Source organism: Botryllus schlosseri, chromosome 12, assembly GCF_051294905.1.
Source record: "Botryllus schlosseri isolate E-star chromosome 12, Bs_hap1, whole genome shotgun sequence".
Taxonomy (NCBI): domain Eukaryota; kingdom Metazoa; phylum Chordata; class Ascidiacea; order Stolidobranchia; family Styelidae; genus Botryllus; species Botryllus schlosseri.
The window spans coordinates 26,003,995-26,023,137 of NC_137247.1; the positions used below are offsets into that span (position 1 = coordinate 26,003,995).

At 43.2% G+C, this 19,143-nt stretch overlaps 1 protein-coding gene and 12 non-coding genes across 13 annotated transcripts in view; 6 read left to right on the top strand and 7 right to left on the bottom strand.

Moving 5' to 3' along the window:
• The window catches only part of LOC145452822 (uncharacterized), a 345,136-nt gene that overhangs the window by 173,125 nt on the left and 152,868 nt on the right, over nucleotides 1-19,143 (bottom strand). The gene's annotated exons all lie outside the window — the stretch shown is intronic.
• Trnav-cac (transfer RNA valine (anticodon CAC)) lies at nucleotides 5,736-5,808 on the top strand. The gene has a single exon. It is a non-coding gene; the product is annotated as a tRNA-Val (tRNA).
• Nucleotides 7,306-7,378, bottom strand: Trnaf-gaa (transfer RNA phenylalanine (anticodon GAA)). Its single transcript has one exon. It is a non-coding gene; the product is annotated as a tRNA-Phe (tRNA).
• Nucleotides 8,472-8,544, top strand: Trnav-cac (transfer RNA valine (anticodon CAC)). The gene has a single exon. It is a non-coding gene; the product is annotated as a tRNA-Val (tRNA).
• Trnav-cac (transfer RNA valine (anticodon CAC)) lies at nucleotides 11,194-11,266 on the top strand. The gene has a single exon. It is a non-coding gene; the product is annotated as a tRNA-Val (tRNA).
• Trnav-aac (transfer RNA valine (anticodon AAC)) lies at nucleotides 11,934-12,006 on the top strand. The gene has a single exon. It is a non-coding gene; the product is annotated as a tRNA-Val (tRNA).
• Trnaf-gaa (transfer RNA phenylalanine (anticodon GAA)) lies at nucleotides 12,764-12,836 on the bottom strand. Its single transcript has one exon. It is a non-coding gene; the product is annotated as a tRNA-Phe (tRNA).
• Trnai-aau (transfer RNA isoleucine (anticodon AAU)) lies at nucleotides 12,845-12,918 on the bottom strand. Its single transcript has one exon. It is a non-coding gene; the product is annotated as a tRNA-Ile (tRNA).
• On the top strand, nucleotides 13,916-13,988 carry Trnav-cac (transfer RNA valine (anticodon CAC)). Its single transcript has one exon. It is a non-coding gene; the product is annotated as a tRNA-Val (tRNA).
• Trnai-aau (transfer RNA isoleucine (anticodon AAU)) lies at nucleotides 15,567-15,640 on the bottom strand. Its single transcript has one exon. It is a non-coding gene; the product is annotated as a tRNA-Ile (tRNA).
• Trnav-cac (transfer RNA valine (anticodon CAC)) lies at nucleotides 16,638-16,710 on the top strand. The gene has a single exon. It is a non-coding gene; the product is annotated as a tRNA-Val (tRNA).
• On the bottom strand, nucleotides 18,138-18,210 carry Trnaf-gaa (transfer RNA phenylalanine (anticodon GAA)). Its single transcript has one exon. It is a non-coding gene; the product is annotated as a tRNA-Phe (tRNA).
• Trnai-aau (transfer RNA isoleucine (anticodon AAU)) lies at nucleotides 18,219-18,292 on the bottom strand. Its single transcript has one exon. It is a non-coding gene; the product is annotated as a tRNA-Ile (tRNA).

A 19,143-nucleotide genomic window follows, 5' to 3' on the forward strand; every position in this document is an offset into this window, starting at 1 on the left:
CTCAACTTCGTTTACCGTACGCCAAACTCTATCATGTCCAGAGGTTCGCATTCGAAAACTATCCTTAGTAGGTTCTTGTAGTATCCTACCCGGTGTCCGATATCACACGTATATGCAGTCTTATTCCGATCCTTTATTCACCCCGATCTTACTCTATCACCCGCTTCACTACCAGTCTCATGCATACGCGCACACCGTGGTCATGTGACTCCTACCCACAATGCCAAGACACTACATTCTCTTTCCTTCTTCGAGGAAAGCAATATCAACGAAACGATACAATACAAGACCAAAACAATATGAAATATCTACAGACCTTCACGGTCTTTACCCGAGGGCGCTAGGCTCACCTCAGTTCCCTACAATGATGTGCATAAATGGCGAATACAAACACAAATCAGCTACCCATACTTGTGTCCCCTCCTATACCAAACACTGCCGCAAACGTAGTCTTTGTACTTGGTAGGCCTTCTCGGATGTCTCTTCGGCATCGCCCGAGATGGCTGTACCGGCACCGGAGGCTGTTCTGTTGCAGGCATGTTATTACTAGGAGTTCCTTCGTTCACAGAGTCGTTCATTCCAGAATCATTTGCTGAACCGTTCTCTACATCTTCTTCCAACTGCACAAGAGGCTTTACAAAGGAACTATTTCTTTGGCATCGAACTCCATCGCTAGATTCCAAAGTCAGCTCTTGACCGCACCGTGTTTTCACAGTGTAAGGTGAAATTCGAAACCTCGGTTCCAGCTTTCCTTGCTTGTCATTCTTTAGTAGAACTTTGTCTCCAGGCAATATGTTGCACTTCACAGCTCCACGTTTTGCATCAGCTTCGATTTTCCCTTTCATTTTACGTTGCCAATCTCTGTCACGGATTTCCTCATCCGTTTGTTTGGCTTCCCCCAAAAGCTGTGGAAGCTTGTTGCGAATTTGCCTTCCAAACATGAGCTGGGCAGGACTCACTCCTGTCGTTGATTGCGGGGTAGCTCGATATGCTGGCAAGAATTTGAACAGCTCCTCCTGCCACCTCTTTCCTTCGGCATGCGCCACTATCATTGCCTTGCCAAGGGATTTATTCTGGATTTCTACCTCCCCATTTGCTTGCGGCCAGAGTGGTGGAGACGTTCTATGTTGTATACCATATTCACGAAGGAAGTCTTCAAACTCCTCCGATGTAAATTGGCTACCATTATCAGTCTTCAAAGACACTGGAAGTCCGAATCGTGCGAAGATCTCATTTAATGCATTGATGATTTTCGAAGAAGTAGTTGTCTTCAAGATGACGACTTCAAAGAACCGGCTGTAGTAATCGACTACTACAAAGAGAGACTCTCCAGTCGGCATAGGGCCAAGGATATCTGCGGCGAGATCTTGCCATGGTCCAGTTGGTAGGGCAGTTCTTTCCATAGGTTCAGGTTTCGCATATCCACAAACTGCTTGACAGCCATAACAGGCTCTGCACATTCTCTCCGCATCTTTATCAAGTTTTGGCCACCAAACTTTCGTGCGCAAGAGATTCTTTGTTTTAACGATTCCTTGGTGCCCCTCATGAGCAATTTTCAGTATCTGCGGCCGCAGACTTCTCGGTATGATTATGCGATTTCCTCGTAATATTAGGTTCCCAGAAACGCACAGTTCCTCAAAAACCCCGAGATATCCTGGCATCTTGCAAGTCTTCCAATTTCCAGACTTGATGAACTCTTTTAACGTAAGTAGTTAATCATCTTTTCCAGATTCATCCTCAATTTCCTTTATTGACAAGGTGCCTGTTATCGATGCCTTGACGACTGCGCGTACCCAATCCTGTCTTGATCCACTATCGTCACTCTGCTTAGTCGGATTCAATCGTGACAATGCATCGGCAATATTCCCTTTTCCCGGTCGATATACAACTTTGTAGTCATACCCCTGCAATCGGAGCACCCATCTTTCAATTCGAGCGGAAGGCTTCGACTTAGCCCCATAAATGAACTCGAGAGGCTTATGATCTGTTTCAATTTCGAATTTCCTCCCATACACATATAGGTTGAATCTTTCGCATCCCCAAACAATTGCCAGAGCCTCCTTTTCTGTCTGGGAATATCTGCGTTCCACTTCGCTCAAACAACGTGACGCATATGAAATGACTCTCCAGTGTCCATCTTGGAGCTGTGTCAAAACGCCACCTAACCCAGCCGGACCAGCATCTGTTATTATTCTGGTTTGGCAGTCATTGCGAAAATATCCCAGTGTCATTGGTTTTGTAATCATGTCTTTCAGTAACTCGAATGATTTTTTCTGACTCTTCCCCCACACGAAGGTAGCACCTTTTCTTGTAAGCATCCTCAGAGGCTCAGCAGTTTGTGAGAAATCGGGTAAAAACTTGGAAGAGTACTGAACCAATCCCAAAAACGAGCGTACCTCAGCTGCCGTCCGAGGATGTTTAGCACTCCTAATCGCCTCCACTTTCTCTGCACTGGGAGAAACTCCATCTGCGCTAAGGTCGTGTCCGAAAAATGTGAGTTTTCGAAAACCGAACGTGCATTTATCAACATTAACAGTCAGTCCCACATCCTCAAGTCTCTTCAGGACTCCTATCAGGTTCTTGTCATGTTGCTCTTTGCTAGCCCCAAAAACAATTAAATCATGAGCTATGCTTTTTACCCCAAAACAGTCTCTCAACATATCAGTCACAATCTTGTTGTACTTCTCGGGTGCACTGCTTATACCAAACATGAGCCTTTTATAGCGAAAAAGTCCTTCGTGGGTCACAAATGTTGTGATCTCTCTCGACTCCTCATCAAGTTCTATCTGGTGAAATCCCCATTTGAGATCAATCTTAGAAAAGAATTTTGCCCCAGACAGTTCATTAAGTACGTCTTCCACAGTTGGAATTGGGTGACGCTCTCGTACAATTGCCTTGTTGGCCATCCTCATGTCCACACAAAGGCGAACATCCCCATTTGCTTTTGGGACAACATGCAAAGGAGATACCCAAGTCGTCGGACTATTCGGTACGGGTTCAATTATCCCGTGTTCCTGCAACTCCTCCAGTTTCTTCGCAACCAAGTCTCGATAGCCATATGGAATAGGCCTGCAAGATTGGGCTACTGGTCTGACATCACCATCTATGTGCAGGTGCATCTGATAATTCTTCAGCTTGCCAATACCATTGAACACAGCCGGGAATTGTTTCAACATTTTCTCACGAATGTCCTTTTGCTGTAGTACAACTTCTCCAGCTAGCTCATCTGTTGGAGGTCCAACTCGCAGCAGATTTAATGCTTCCGCAGCTCTTTTCCCTAACAGCGGCTTTGCACGTTTATTAATCACGTAAAACTTACATTTAAATGATCTCGTCGTTTCTTTACACTTGACACGGACATGGAATACACGCCATACACTCAATGGTATGTCCTGTCCATAAGCAAATAAATTGCCATCTTTCTTAACCACCTTGTGTCTGAAGCCTTTGGATATCAAGTATTTCCAGGTGGGTTTATCCACTGTGTTGACACCTGAGCCACTGTCAATCGTGAGTCTTTGTAATTTAACTCCTCCCAATGTCAAGTCAATAAATCCATCGCTAGTATCCTTACACCCCCCTCAGTAGAGTTGGCAGTTTTTGAATTACTCCTCTGAACATTGTGCACATTGCATATTGTGTCCTCCTGATCATCTGACGAGTTATTAGATCCATCTGAAGAGAACGTTTCTTTAACTCGGTACGCCGGTCGTCTGGATATGCAGCGCTTTTCAAAATGACCCTTTTTCCCACAGCGACCGCAGTTCTTCTTCCTGGCCGGACAAGACACGTCAGTCGAGATATGACCGGTTTCGTCACAGCGATAACAACGCACGGAAGTATCAACTCTCTTTCTGTCACTGCTACGCCTTGACCGAGTCATTTTTCGCCCTCTACCGGAGCCTGTGTGACTGTGACGGTCATCACTTACAGCAGCACACTCTTCTTGCTGACTCATGGTCATAAGGTGCCTAGTAACTGCTTCATGCGCTACAGATATTTGCAATAAATCGGGTAGTTTTAATGCAGTACTTTTCTCAAGCAGTTTCCTTTTCAGGGAACTATCCGTACACTTTTCCAATACCTGGTCAAATATTGCTTCGTCTTCATCTTTAAAATTGCAAGACTTAGCTTTTTGCTTCAGTCTACAAACATACTGATGGATAGTTTCTTGTGGATTTTGTTCCACTTGCCTGAAGAGGTATCTTTCGAAAGCAGCATTGCCTTTCGGTAACAAATACTCGTCAAGTTTTTCAATCACCTCGGCATTGGTTTTAACCTCAGTCTCTGGGACTAGTGAATAATATAGGTCCTGCAAATCGAAGCCACCTGTGTGCAGCAATTCGGAGACTTTCCTTTCATCGGCTGTGATGCGTTTCACTGATATGTACAGGCCAAATCCCCTTTTCCACCTTTTCCAGCTGGTGGCAATCTCAGTGGGATCTCCACTCATCTCAAATTTTGGCATGGGGCTAGCGCTGTATTCGACAGTACAAGCTGCCCCGGCCAAGTTTCCTGCAACATCCTCGTGATTATTCTCATCCGCCATTGTCTCAGAACACGTTATCCTCGTCGCCAAATGTAGTATCCTACCCGGTGTCCGATATCACACGTATATGCAGTCTTATTCCGATCCTTTATTCACCCCGATCTTACTCTATCACCCGCTCCACTACCAGTCTCATGCATACGCGCACACCGTGGTCATGTGACTCCTACCCACAATGCCAAGACACTACAGTTCTACCCACGGGGTTCTTTAAGTATGGGTTGCGACTAGGGCTGAGCAACATCGAGTACCTGAGTGATTCGATTCTGAATCACGTAATATGCTTCGAGTCGAGTATTCGAGTATCAATCATTATGACGTCACAACAAAATTTGATATGTCAAAGTTCAAATATGTACCTTTTGTGTCACCACAAAGAGTAGGCTACAATGCCTGATATCCATCATATTAAAGATACCCTGGTATTTCTTCGACCGTACCAATTTCATTAAACTTTGTGACAATATTGTTGGTGGATGATGATTTCGGAAATGCTTTTCAAGAAACGGTCGTAACTTTGCACTATATGTTTCGTACGCTGCGATACGCCCAATAAAGGTTTGAAATAAGAATCGAAACCATAATTCTCGTTGATAAAATTAAATTCAGTAGCGAGGAGCGTATGATTTCTTTTCTTTTCGGACGTCACTGGGTTGGATGCAATAGCCAATAAGCGAGACATGCAGAAAAGTAGTTACAACAATATGGCACGATCATGAAAAAACGTCGACTTTGGGTTGCGCAAATTTGTTTGAATTCAAGATAAGATTTGTCCCACAATGGATTCTCTGTTTAGAGTCAAGTGTACCTGTTTGATGCTGGTGTGATCAGACTAGATGACCCTCACGGTCTTATCGATCATTCCTATCTAATACCGAATACTGTGCATGCATATTTTCTGTACCACCACCACTGCCGAGTGTTATGTATTTTGGTTTGATGAAAAAAGACTCTCTCTCTCTCTCTTTCTCTGGAAAACACTGTCGGAGACCGTTCGGATGATTTACTCTAGCATGACCGTTAAGCGCACGAAAAACGTTGGTTCGTGTATGTCCCGGACAGCCCACCGTATTTTCACAAGGGATGTGCTAAGCACACACATTCTGATAATCGGCTGGTAAACTCAGCAGAGCATTATAAACCTGTTTAACTTGAGCACATCGATGAATATGTGACGGTCGGTCCAAGTTCCGTAGTGTAGCGGTTATCACGTCTGCTTCACACGCAGAAGGTCCTGGGTTCAAGCCCCAGCGGAACTATGTCTTCAATCTTTTCTATTTTATTCAGAACAATCGTCCATGCGTGAATTAAAGCTATACTCGGGATGAGCGTATATGCCGATTGGCAACATCTCGTTCTTCCCCTCTTACTCTCAAGCGTTCCTAATAATGATCTGTGAACACACGGGCAATTGAGCTTGCGGAGGCCTGCCATATTCTCAGAACCCAAAATAGGGACGATTTTTCTCGGCGTCAAGCTCGCTCGTTACGAGCAAGAAAGTTACAAAGACGGACGAAGAAACGGGAAGTTCAAACAGATTCTTCGGGTCGCGAGAGAGTCGACCTTGATTTTAATCAACACATCGTCAGTAGCTTGCTAGGTATTGACATTTTTCGTCTTCGATGTCTGATCGCATAAAAATCTCGTTGAAAGCATTTGGCATGCGTTGTATGAATTTCGTATTAGTGCATCGTTTTCTACATCCCGCATGTAGCCTTTATGTCGGGAATTTTGCGTTAAGATTGGTAAACCAACACCGATATTGTGGCGCGTCCGTAGAACATTGGTCACTGTATGCCTTGCATGCCATACCACAATGCATTCGCCGTACATACATAATGAAACGATCCGTTTGTGAACTAAACATAAAATACGTGTAAACCTGTGCAATCTGTATCCATCGATGAAATGGCACGCGTACGGACGAGTTCCGTAGTGTAGTGGTTATCACGTCTGCTTAACACGCAGAAGGTCCTGGGTTCAAGCCCCAGCAGAACTACTTTGACGCGTCTTCCTGTTCTATTTGGTAAAATCTCTGGATTATATATTAAAGCTTTAAAACCAGGGATGTTCGTATACACCGTAGGAAAATTACTCCAGCATTCCTAAAACGATGGGAATATAATCCATTCCATTCGCATTTTAATTTAACGATTATTGATTAAATTAATTAGTTCGACACGCACTGGAAGTCACGGCAATCATATGTGCTACAAAAGATCGAAATATCGTCCTCCGTCCTCCACAATGGCTAGTGCACACTCTTGATAATTGACGTTCCAATCCGTATCGTTGGGGTCCAATCCTAATCTCATATCTGAAATCTTTACGTGTTCCAATTTTAATCCTATTCTCATTTTTGGGCTTCCTGGAAAAGTTACAGGAGAACTGTATCGTGGGAAACGGGCCAGGCTTGCTGTACCGACATTTGTCGTCGTCGTGCTTGTTGGAATGAACTCTGACTCGATATGAAATGTACTTGCTTCAATTTCCAAGTTTCCCGAATTCAGTGATTTAATTCTTACCTAATCCGTAGAAAATTCCCATTCTAATGTAATTTGGAATATATGGAAGTTTGGTTCAACTCTGCAACTGCTATGCTGGAACGTGACGAAAAATTTCGATAAAATAGTACTTCTAATGGCCGGTAGGCTACCTACAATTATTTCCAAGTGCATGTTTTATAAAAAAACTCCGATATTATCGGTGAAGCGATAAGCGGTCTCGGGTCTCAAAAGAAATTCCGGCGTCAAAGCTGCCGCGACCCGGGATTGAACCAGGAACCTTCAGATCTTCAGTCTGACGCTCTCCCGACTGAGCTATCGCGGCGATTCAGGTTGCCAGTACGGGGCTCGAACCCGCGACATTTGCGTTATTAGCACGACGCTCTAACCAACTGAGCTAACCGGCCCATATCTACCTCGACGGACCGTGGCGTCATAAACCAATAAATGACGTGGAAATTTCAAAAATGTTCCTTTTATTTGGTTTGAAGTGTTTGCAGTGTTTGCAGTTTGTTGATGGAATGCCGGGAGATCGCTGTCACAGTACAATCTCGTTCGGACGTTCGGATCAACTTCGTTTACCATACGCCAAACTCTATCATGTCCAGAGGTTCGCATTGGAAAACTATCCTTAGTAGGTTCTACCCACGGGGTTCTTGAAGTATGGGTTGCGACTAGGGCTGAGCAACATCGAGTACCTGAGTGATTCGATTCCGAATCACGCGATATGCTTCGAGTCGAGTATTCGAGTATCAATCATTATGACGTCACAACAAAATTTGATATGTCAAAGTTCAAATGCCTGATATCCATCATATTAAAGATACCCTGGTATTTCTTCGACCGTACCAATTTCATTAAACTTTGTGACAATATTGTTGGTGGATGATGATTTCGGAAATGCTTTTCAAGAAACGGTCGTAACTTTGCACTATATGTTTCGTACGCTGCGATACGCCCAATAAAGGTTTGAAATAAGAATCGAAACCATAATTCTCGTTGATAAAATTAAATTCAGTAGCGAGGGGCGTATGATTTCTTTTCTTTTCGGACGTCACTGGGTTGGATGCAATAGCCAATAAGCGAGACATGCAGAAAAGTAGTTAGGCTACAACAATATGGCACGATCATGAACAAACGTCGACTTTATGTTGCGCAAATTTGTTTGAATTCAAGATAAGATTTGTCCCACAATGGATTCTCTGGAAAACACTGTCGGAGACTGCTCGGATGATTTACTCTAGTATGACCGTTAAGCGCACGAAAAACGTTGGTTCGTGTATGTCCCGGACAGCCCACCGTATTTTCACAAGGGATGTGCTAAGCAAACACATTCTGATAATCGGCTGGTAAACTCAGCAGAGCATTATAAACCTGTTTAACTTGAGCACATCGATGAATATGTGACGGTCGGTCCAAGTTCCGTAGTGTAGCGGTTATCACGTCTGCTTCACACGCAGAAGGTCCTGGGTTCAAGCTCCAGCGGAACTATGTCTTCTATCTTTTCTATTTTATTCAGAACAATCGTCCATGCGTGAATTAAAGCTATACTCGGGATGAGCGTATATGCCGATTGGCAACATCTCGTTATTCCCCTCTTACTCTCAAGCGTTCTTAATAATGATCTGTGAACACACGGGCAATTGAGCTTGCGGAGGCCTGCCATATTCTCAGAACCCAAAATAGGGACGATTTTTCTCGGCGTCAAGCTCGCTCGTTACGAGCGAGAAAGTTACAATGACAGACGTAGAAACGGGAAGTTCAAACAGATTCTTCGGGTCGCGAGAGAGTCGACCTTGATTTTAATCAACACATCGTCAGTAGCTTGCTAGGTATTGACATTTTTCGTCTTCGATGTCTGATCGCATAAAAATCTCGTTGAAAGCATTTGGCATGCGTTGTATGAATTTCGTATTAGTGCATCGTTTTCTACATCCCGCATGTAGCCTTTATGTCGGGAATTTTGCGTTAAGATTGGTAAACCAACACCGATATTGTGGCGCGTCCGTAGAACATTGGTCGCTGTATGCCTTGCATGCCATACCACAATGCATTCGCCGTACATACATAATGAAACGATCCGTTTGTGAACTAAACATAAAATACGTGTAAACCTGTGCAATCTGTATCCATCGATGAAATGGCACGCGTACGGACGAGTTCCGTAGTGTAGTGGTTATCACGTCTGCTTAACACGCAGAAGGTCCTGGGTTCAAGCCCCAGCAGAACTACTTTGACGCGTCTTCCTGTTCTATTTGGTAAAATCTCTGGATTATATATTAAAGCTTTAAAATCAGGGATGTTCGTATACACCGTAGGAAAATTACTCCAGCATTCCTAAAACGATGGGAATATAATCCATTCCATTCGCATTTTAATTTAACGATTATTGATTAAATTAATTAGTTCGACACGCACTGGAAGTCACGGCAATCATATGTGCTACAAAAGATCGAAATATCGTCCTCCGTCCTCCACAATGGCTAGTGCAAACTCTTGATAATTGACGTTCCAATCCGTATCGTTGGGGTCCAATCCTAATCTCATATCTGAAATCTTTACGTGTTCCAATTTTAATCCTATTCTCATTTTTGGGCTTCCTGGAAAAGTTACAGGAGAACTGTATCGTGGGAAACGGGCCAGGCTTGCTGTACCGACATTTGTCGTCGTCGTGCTTGTTGGAATGAACTCTGACTCGATATGAAATGTACTTGCTTCAATTTCCAAGTTTCCCGAATTCAGTGATTTAATTCTTACCTAATCCGTAGAAAATTCCCATTCTAATGTAATTTGGAATATATGGAAGTTTGGTTCAACTCTGCTACTGCTATGCTGGAACGTGGCGAAAAATTCCGATAAAATAGTACTTCTAATGGCCGGTAGGCTACCTACAATTATTTCCAAGTGCATGTTTTATAAAAAAACTCCGATATTATCGGTGAAGCGATAAGCGGTCTCGGGTGTCAAAAGAAATTCCGGCGTCAAAGCTGCTGCGACCCGGGATTGAACCAGGAACCTTCAGATCTTCAGTCTGACGCTCTCCCGACTGAGCTATCGCGGCGATTCAGGTTGCCAGTACGGGGCTCGAACTCGCGACATTTGCGTTATTAGCACGACGCTCCAACCAACTGAGCTAACCGGCCCATATCTACCTCGACGGACCGTGGCGTCATAAACCAATAAATGACGTGGAAATTTCAAAAATGTTCCTTTTATTTGGTTTGAAGTGTTTGCAGTTTGTTGATGGAATGCCGGGAGATCGCTGTCACAGTACAATCTCGTTCGGACGTTCGGAACAACTTCGTTTACCATACGCCAAACTCTATCATGTCCAGAGGTTCGCATTGGAAAACTATCCTTAGTAGGTTCTACCCACGGGGTTCTTGAAGTATGGGTTGCGACTAGGGCTGAGCAACATCGAGTACCTGAGTGATTCGTTTCCGAATCACGTGATATGCTTCGAGTCGAGTATTCGAGTATCAATCATTATGACGTCACAACAAAATTTGATATGTCAAAGTTCAAATGCCTGATATCCATCATATTAAAGATACCCTTGTATTTCTTCGGCCGTACCAATTTCATTAAACTTTGTGACAATATTGTTGGTGGATGATGATTTCGGAAATGCTTTTCAAGAAACGGTCGTAACTTTGCACTATATGTTTCGTACGCTGCGATACGCCCAATACAGGTTTGAAATAAGAATCGAAACCATAATTCTCGTTGATAAAATTAAATTCAGTAGCGAGGAGCGTATGATTTCTTTTCTTTTCGGACGTCACTGGGTTGGATGCAATAGCCAATAAGCGAGACTTGCAGAAAAGTAGTTACAACAATATGGCACGATCATGAACAAACGTCGACTTTATGTTGCGCAAATTTGTTTGAATTCAAGATAAGATTTGTCCCACAATGAATTCTCTGGAAAACACTGTCGGAGACTGCTCGGATGATTTACTCTAGTATGACCGTTAAGCGCACGAAAAACGTTGGTTCGTGTATGTCCCGGACAGCCCACCGTATTTTCACAAGGGATGTGCTAAGCATACACATTCTGATAATCGGCTGGTAAACTCAGCAGAGCATTATAAACCTGTTTAACTTAAGCACATCGATGAATATGTGACGGTCGGTCCAAGTTCCGTAGTGTAGCGGTTATCACGTCTGCTTCACACGCAGAAGGTCCTGGGTTCAAGCCCCAGCGGAACTATGACTTCTATCGTTTCTATTTTATTCAGAACAATCGTCCATGCGTGAATTAAAGCTATACTCGGGATGAGCGTATATGCCGATTGGCAACATCTCGTTATTCCCCTCTTTCTCTCAAGCGTTCTTAATAATGATCTGTGAACACACGGGCAATTGAGCTTGCGGAGGCCTGCCATATTCTCAGAACCCAAAATAGGGACGATTTTTCTCGGCGTCAAGCTCGGTCGTTACGAGCAAGAAAGTTACAATAGCAGACGTAGAAACGGGAAGTTCAAACAGATTCTTCGGGTCGCGAGAGAGTCGACCTTGATTTTAATCAACACATCGTCAGTAGCTTGCTAGGTATTGACATTTTTCGTCTTCGATGTCTGATCGCATAAAAATCTCGTTGAAAGCATTTCGCATGCGTTGTATGAATTTCGTATTAGTGCATCGTTTTCTACATCCCGCATGTAGCCTTTATGTCGGGAATTTTGCGTTAAGATTGGTAAACCAACACCGATATTGTGGCGCGTCCGTAGAACATTGGTCGCTGTATGCCTTGCATGCCATACCACAATGCATTCGCCGTACATACATAATGAAACGATCCGTTTGTGAACTAAACATAAAATACGTGTAAACCTGTGCAATCTGTATCCATCGATGAAATGGCACGCGTACGGACGAGTTCCGTAGTGTAGTGGTTATCACGCCTGCTTAACACGCAGAAGGTCCTGGGTTCAAGCCCCAGCGGAACTACTTTGACGCGTCTTCCTGTTCTATTTGGTAAAATCTCTGGATTATATATTAAAGCTTTAAAACCAGGGATGTTCATATACAGCGTAGGAAAATTACTCCAGCATTCCTAAAACGATGGGAATATAATCCATTCCATTCGCATTTTAATTTAACGATTATTGATTAAATTAATTAGTTCGACACGCACTGGAAGTCACGGCAATCATATGTGCTACAAAAGATCGAAATATCGTCCTCCGTCCTCCACAATGGCTAGTGCACACTCTTGATAATTGACGTTCCAATCCGTATCGTTGGGGTCCAATCCTAATCTCATATCTGAAATCTTTACGTGTTCCAATTTTAATCCTATTCTCATTTTTGGGCTTCCTGGAAAAGTTACAGGAGAACTGTATCGTGGGAAACGGGCCAGGCTTGCTGTAACGACATTTGTCGTCGTCGTGCTTGTTGGAATGAACTCTGACTCGATATGAAATGTACTTGCTTCAATTTCCAAGTTTCCCGAATTCAGTGATTTAATTCTTACCTAATCCGTAGAAAATTCCCATTCTAATGTAATTTGGAATATATGGAAGTTTGGTTCAACTCTGCTACTGCTATGCTGGAACGTGACGAAAAATTCCGATAAAATAGTACTTCTAATGGCCGGTAGGCTACCTACAATTATTTCCAAGTGCATGTTTTATAAAAAAACTCCGATATTATCGGTGAAGCGATAAGCGGTCTCGGGTCTCAAAAGAAATTCCGGCGTCAAAGCTGCCGCGACCCGGGATTGAGCCAGGGACCTTCAGATCTTCAGTCTGACGCTCTCCCGACTGAGCTATCGCGGCGATTCAGGTGGCCAGTACGGGGCTCGAACCCGCGACATTCGCGTTATTAGCACGACGCTCTAACCAACTGAGCTAACCGGCCCATATCTACTTCGACGGACCGTGGCGTCATAAACCAATAAATGACGTGGAAATTTCAAAAATGTTCCTTTTATTTGGTTCGAAGTGTTTGCAGTTTGTTGATGGAATGCCGGGAGATCGCTGTCACAGTACAATCTCGTTCGGACGTTCGGATCAACTTCGTTTACCATACGCCAAACTCTATCATGTCCAGAGGTTCGCATTGGAAAACTATCCTTAGTAGGTTCTACCCACGGGGTTCTTGAAGTATGGGTAGCGACTAGGGCTGAGCAACATCGAGTACCTGAGTGATTCGTTTCCGAATCACGTGATATGCTTCGAGTCGAGTATTCGAGTATCAATCATTATGACGTCACAACAAAATTTGATATGTCAAAGTTCAAATGCCTGATATCCATCATATTAAAGATACCCTTGTATTTCTTCGGCCGTACCAATTTCATTAAACTTTGTGACAATATTGTTGGTGGATGATGATTTCGGAAATGCTTTTCAAGAAACGGTCGTAACTTTGCACTATATGTTTCGTACGCTGCGATACGCCCAATACAGGTTTGAAATAAGAATCGAAACCATAATTCTCGTTGATAAAATTAAATTCAGTAGCGAGGAGCGTATGATTTCTTTTCTTTTCGGACGTCACTGGGTTGGATGCAATAGCCAATAAGCGAGACTTGCAGAAAAGTAGTTACAACAATATGGCACGATCATGAACAAACGTCGACTTTATGTTGCGCAAATTTGTTTGAATTCAAGATAAGATTTGTCCCACAATGGATTCTCTGGAAAACACTGTCGGAGACTGCTCGGATGATTTACTCTAGTATGACCGTTAAGCGCACGAAAAACGTTGGTTCGTGTATGTCCCGGACAGCCCACCGTATTTTCACAAGGGATGTGCTAAGCATACACATTCTGATAATCGGCTGGTAAACTCAGCAGAGCATTATAAACCTGTTTAACTTGAGCACATCGATGAATATGTGACGGTCGGTCCAAGTTCCGTAGTGTAGCGGTTATCACGTCTGCTTCACACGCAGAAGGTCCTGGGTTCAAGCTCCAGCGGAACTATGTCTTCTATCTTTTCTATTTTATTCAGAACAATCGTCCATGCGTGAATTAAAGCTATACTCGGGATGAGCGTATATGCCGATTGGCAACATCTCGTTATTCCCCTCTTACTCTCAAGCGTTCTTAATAATGATCTGTGAACACACGGGCAATTGAGCTTGCGGAGGCCTGCCATATTCTCAGAACCCAAAATAGGGACGATTTTTCTCGGCGTCAAGCTCGCTCGTTACGAGCAAGAAAGTTACAATGACAGACGTAGAAACGGGAAGTTCAAACAGATTCTTCGGGTCGCGAGAGAGTCGACCTTGATTTTAATCAACACATCGTCAGTAGCTTGCTAGGTATTGACATTTTTCGTCTTCGATGTCTGATCGCATAAAAATCTCGTTGAAAGCATTTGGCATGCGTTGTATGAATTTCGTATTAGTGCATCGTTTTCTACATCCCGCATGTAGCCTTTATGTCGGGAATTTTGCGTTAAGATTGGTAAACCAACACAGATATTGTGGCGCGTCCGTAGAACATTGGTCGCTGTATGCCTTGCATGCCATACCACAATGCATTCGCCATACATACATAATGAAACGATCCGTTTGTGAACTAAACATAAAATACGTGTAAACCTGTGCAATCTGTATCCATCGATGAAATGGCACGCGTACGGACGAGTTCCGTAGTGTAGTGGTTATCACGTCTGCTTAACACGCAGGAGGTCCTGGGTTCAAGCCCCAGCAGAACTACTTTGACGCGTCTTCCTGTTCTATTTGGTAAAATCTCTGGATTATATATTAAAGCTCTTAAACCAGGGATGTTCGTATACACCGTAGGAAAATTACTCCAGCATTCCTAAAACGATGGGAATATAATCCATTCCATTCGCATTTTAATTTAACGATTATTGATTAAATTAATTAGTTCGACACGCACTGGAAGTCACGGCAATCATATGTGCTACAAAAGATCGAAATATCGTCCTCCGTCCTCCACAATGGCTAGTGCACACTCTTGATAATTGACGTTCCAATCCGTATCGTTGGGGTCCAATCCTAATCTCATATCTGAAATCTTTACGTGTTCCAATTTTAATCCTATTCTCATTTTTGGGCTTCCTGGAAAAGTTACAGGAGAACTGTATCGTGGGAAACGGGCCAGGCTTGCTGTACCGACATTTGTCGTCGTTGTGCTTGTTGGAATGAACTCTGACTCGATATGAAATGTACTTGCTTCAATTTCCAAGTTTCCCGAATTCAGTGATTTAATTCTTACCTAATCCGTAGAAAATTCCCATTCTAATGTAATTTGGAATATATGGAAGTTTGGTTCAACTCTGCTACTGCTATGCTGGAACGTGACGAAAAATTCCGATAAAATAGTACTTCTAATGGCCGGTAGGCTACCTACAATTATTTCCAAGTGCATGTTTTATAAAAAAACTCCGATATTATCGGTGAAGCGATAAGCGGTCTCGGGTCTCAAAAGAAATTCCGGCGTCAAAGCTGCCGCGACCCGGGATTGAGCCAGGAACCTTCAGATCTTCAGTCTGACGCTCTCCCGACTGAGCTATCGCGGCGATTCAGGTGGCCAGTACGGGGCTCGAACCCGCGACATTCGCGTTATTAGCACGACGCTCTAACCAACTGAGCTAACCGGCCCATATCTACTTCGACGGACCGTGGCGTCATAAACCAATAAATGACGTGGAAATTTCAAAAATGTTCCTTTTATTTGGTTTGAAGTGTTTGCAGTTTGTTGATGGAATGCCGGGAGATCGCTGTCACAGTACAATCTCGTTCGGACGTTCGGATCAACTTCGTTTACCACACGCCAAACTCTATCATGTCCAGAGGTTCGCATTGGAAAACTATCCTTAGTAGGTTCTACCCACGGGGTTCTTGAAGTATGGGTTGCGACTAGGGCTGAGCAACATCGAGTACCTGAGTGATTCGTTTCCGAATCACGTGATATGCTTCGAGTCGAGTATTCGAGTATCAATCATTATGACGTCACAACAAAATTTGATATGTCAAAGTTCAAATGCCTGATATCCATCATATTAAAGATACCCTTGTATTTCTTCGGACGTACCAATTTCATTAAACTTTGTGACAATATTGTTGGTGGATGATGATTTCGGAAATGCTTTTCAAGAAACGGTCGTAACTTTGCACTATATGTTTCGTATGCTGCGATACGCCCAATACAGGTTTGAAATAAGAATCGAAACCATAATTCTCGTTGATAAAATTAAATTCAGTAGCGAGGAGCGTATGATTTCTTTTCTTTTCGGACGTCACTGGGTTGGATGCAATAGCCAATAAGCGAGACTTGCAGAAAAGTAGTTACAACAATATGGCACGATCATGAACAAACGTCGACTTTATGTTGCGCAAATTTGTTTGAATTCAAGATAAGATTTGTCCCACAATGGATTCTCTGGAAAACACTGTCGGAGACTGCTCGGATGATTTACTCTAGTATGACCATTAAGCGCACGAAAAACGTTGGTTCGTGTATGTCCCGGACAGCCCACCGTATTTTCACAAGGGATGTGCTAAGCATACACATTCTGATAATCGGCTGGTAAATTCAGCAGAGCATTATAAACCTGTTTAACTTGAGCACATCGATGAATATGTGACGGTCGGTCCAAATTCCGTAGTGTAGCGGTTATCACGTCTGCTTCACACGCAGAAGGTCCTGGGTTCAAGCCCCAGCGGAACTATGTCTTCAATCTTTTCTATTTTATTCAGAACAATCGTCCATGCGTGAATTAAAGCTATACTCGGGATGAGCGTATATGCCGATTGGCAACATCTCGTTCTGCCATATTCTCAGAACCCAAAATAGGGACGATTTTTCTCGGCGTCAAGCTCGGTCGTTACGAGCAAGAAAGTTACAATGACAGACGTAGAAACGGGAAGTTCAAACAGATTCTTCGGGTCGCGAGAGAGTCGACCTTGATTTTAATCAACACATCGTCAGTAGCTTGCTAGGTATTGACATTTTTCGTCTTCGATGTCTGATCGCATAAAAATCTCGTTGAAAGCATTTGGCATGCGTTGTATGAATTTCGTATAAGTGCATCGTTTTCTGCATCCCGCATGTAGCCTTTATGTCGGGAATTTTGCGTTAAGATTGGTAAACCAACACCGATATTGTGGCGCGTCCGTAGAACATTGGTTGCTGTATGCCTTGCATGCCATACCACAATGCATTCTCCGTACATACATAATGAAACGATCCGTTTGTGAACTAAACATAAAATACGTGTAAACCTGTGCAATCTGTATCCATCGATGAAATGGCACGCGTACGGACGAGTTCCGTAGTGTAGTGGTTATCACGTCTGCTTAACACGCAGAAGGTCCTGGGTTCAAGCCCCAGCAGAACTACTTTGACGCGTCTTCCTGTTCTATTTGGTAAAATCTCTGGATTATAATTTAAAGCTTTAAAACCAGGGATGTTCGTATACACCGTAGGAAAATTACTCCAGCATTCCTAAAACGATGGGAATATAATCCATTCCATTCGCATTTTAATTTAACGATTATTGATTAAATTAATTAGTTCGACACGCACTGGAAGTCACGGCAATCATATGTGCTACAAAAGATCGAAATATCGTCCTCCGTCCTCCACAATGGCTAGTGCACACTCTTGATAATTACCGTTCCAATCCGTATCGTTGGGGTCCAATCCTAATCTCATATCTGAAATCTTTACGTGTTCCAATTTTAATCCTATTCTTATTTTTGGGCTTCCTGGAAAAGTTACAGGAGAACTGTATCGTGGGAAACGGGCCAGGCTTGCTGTACCGACATTTGTCGTCGTCGTGCTTGTTGGAATGAACTCTGACTCGATATGAAATGTACTTGCTTCAATTTCCAAGTTTCCCGAATTCAGTGATTTAATTCTAACCTAATCCGTAGAAAATTCCCATTCTAATGTAATTTGGAATATATGGAAGTTTGGTTCAACTCTGCTACTGCTATGCTGGAACGTGACGAAAAATTCCGATAAAATAGTACTTCTAATGGCCGGTAGGCTACCTACAATTATTTCCAAGTGCATGTTTTATAAAAAAAAAACGATATTATCGGTGAAGCGATAAGCGGTCTCGGGTCTCAAAAGAAATTCCGGCGTCAAAGCTGCCGCGACCCGGGATTGAACCAGGGACCTTCAGATCTTCAGTCTGACGCTCTCCCGACTGAGCTATCGCGGCGATTCAGGTGGCCAGTACGGGGCTCGAACCCGCGACATTCGCGTTATTAGCACGACGCTCTAACCAACTGAGCTAACCGGCCCATATCTACCTCGACGGACCGTGGCGTCATAAACCAATAAATGATGTGGAAATTTCAAAAATGTTCCTTTTATTTGGTTTGAAGTGTTTGCAGTTTGTTGATGGAATGCCGGGAGATCGCTGTCACAGTACAATCTCGTTCGGACGTTCGGATCAACTTCGTTTACCATACGCCAAACTCTATCATATAATTTCGCATTGGAAAAGTATCCTTAGTAGGTTCTACCCACGGGGTTCTTGAAGTATGGGTTGCGACTAGGGCTGAGCAACATCGAGTACCTGAGTGATTCGATTCCGAATCACGTGATATGCTTCGAGTCGAGTATTCGAGTATCAATCATTATGACGTCACAACAAAATTTGATATGTCAAAGTTCAAATGCCTGATATCCATCATATTAAAGATACCCTTGTATTTCTTCGGCCGTACCAATTTCATTAAACTTTGTGACAATATTGTTGGTGGATGATGATTTCGGAAATGCTTTTCAAGAAACGGCAATCATATGTGGTACATTAATTACTTTGACGCGTCTTCCTGTTCTATTTGGTAAAATCTCTGGATTATATATTAAAGCTTTAAAACCAGGGATGTTCGTATACACCGTAGGAAAATTACTCCAGCATTCCTAAAACGATGGGAATATAATCCATTCCATTCGCATTTTAATTTAACGATTATTGATTAAATTAATTAGTTCGACACGCACTGGAAGTCACGGCAATCATATGTGCTACAAAAGATCGAAATATCGTCCTCCGTCCTCCACAATGGCCAGTGCACACTCTTGATAATTGACGTTCCAATCCGTATCGTTGGGGTCCAATCCTAATCTCATATCTGAAATCTTT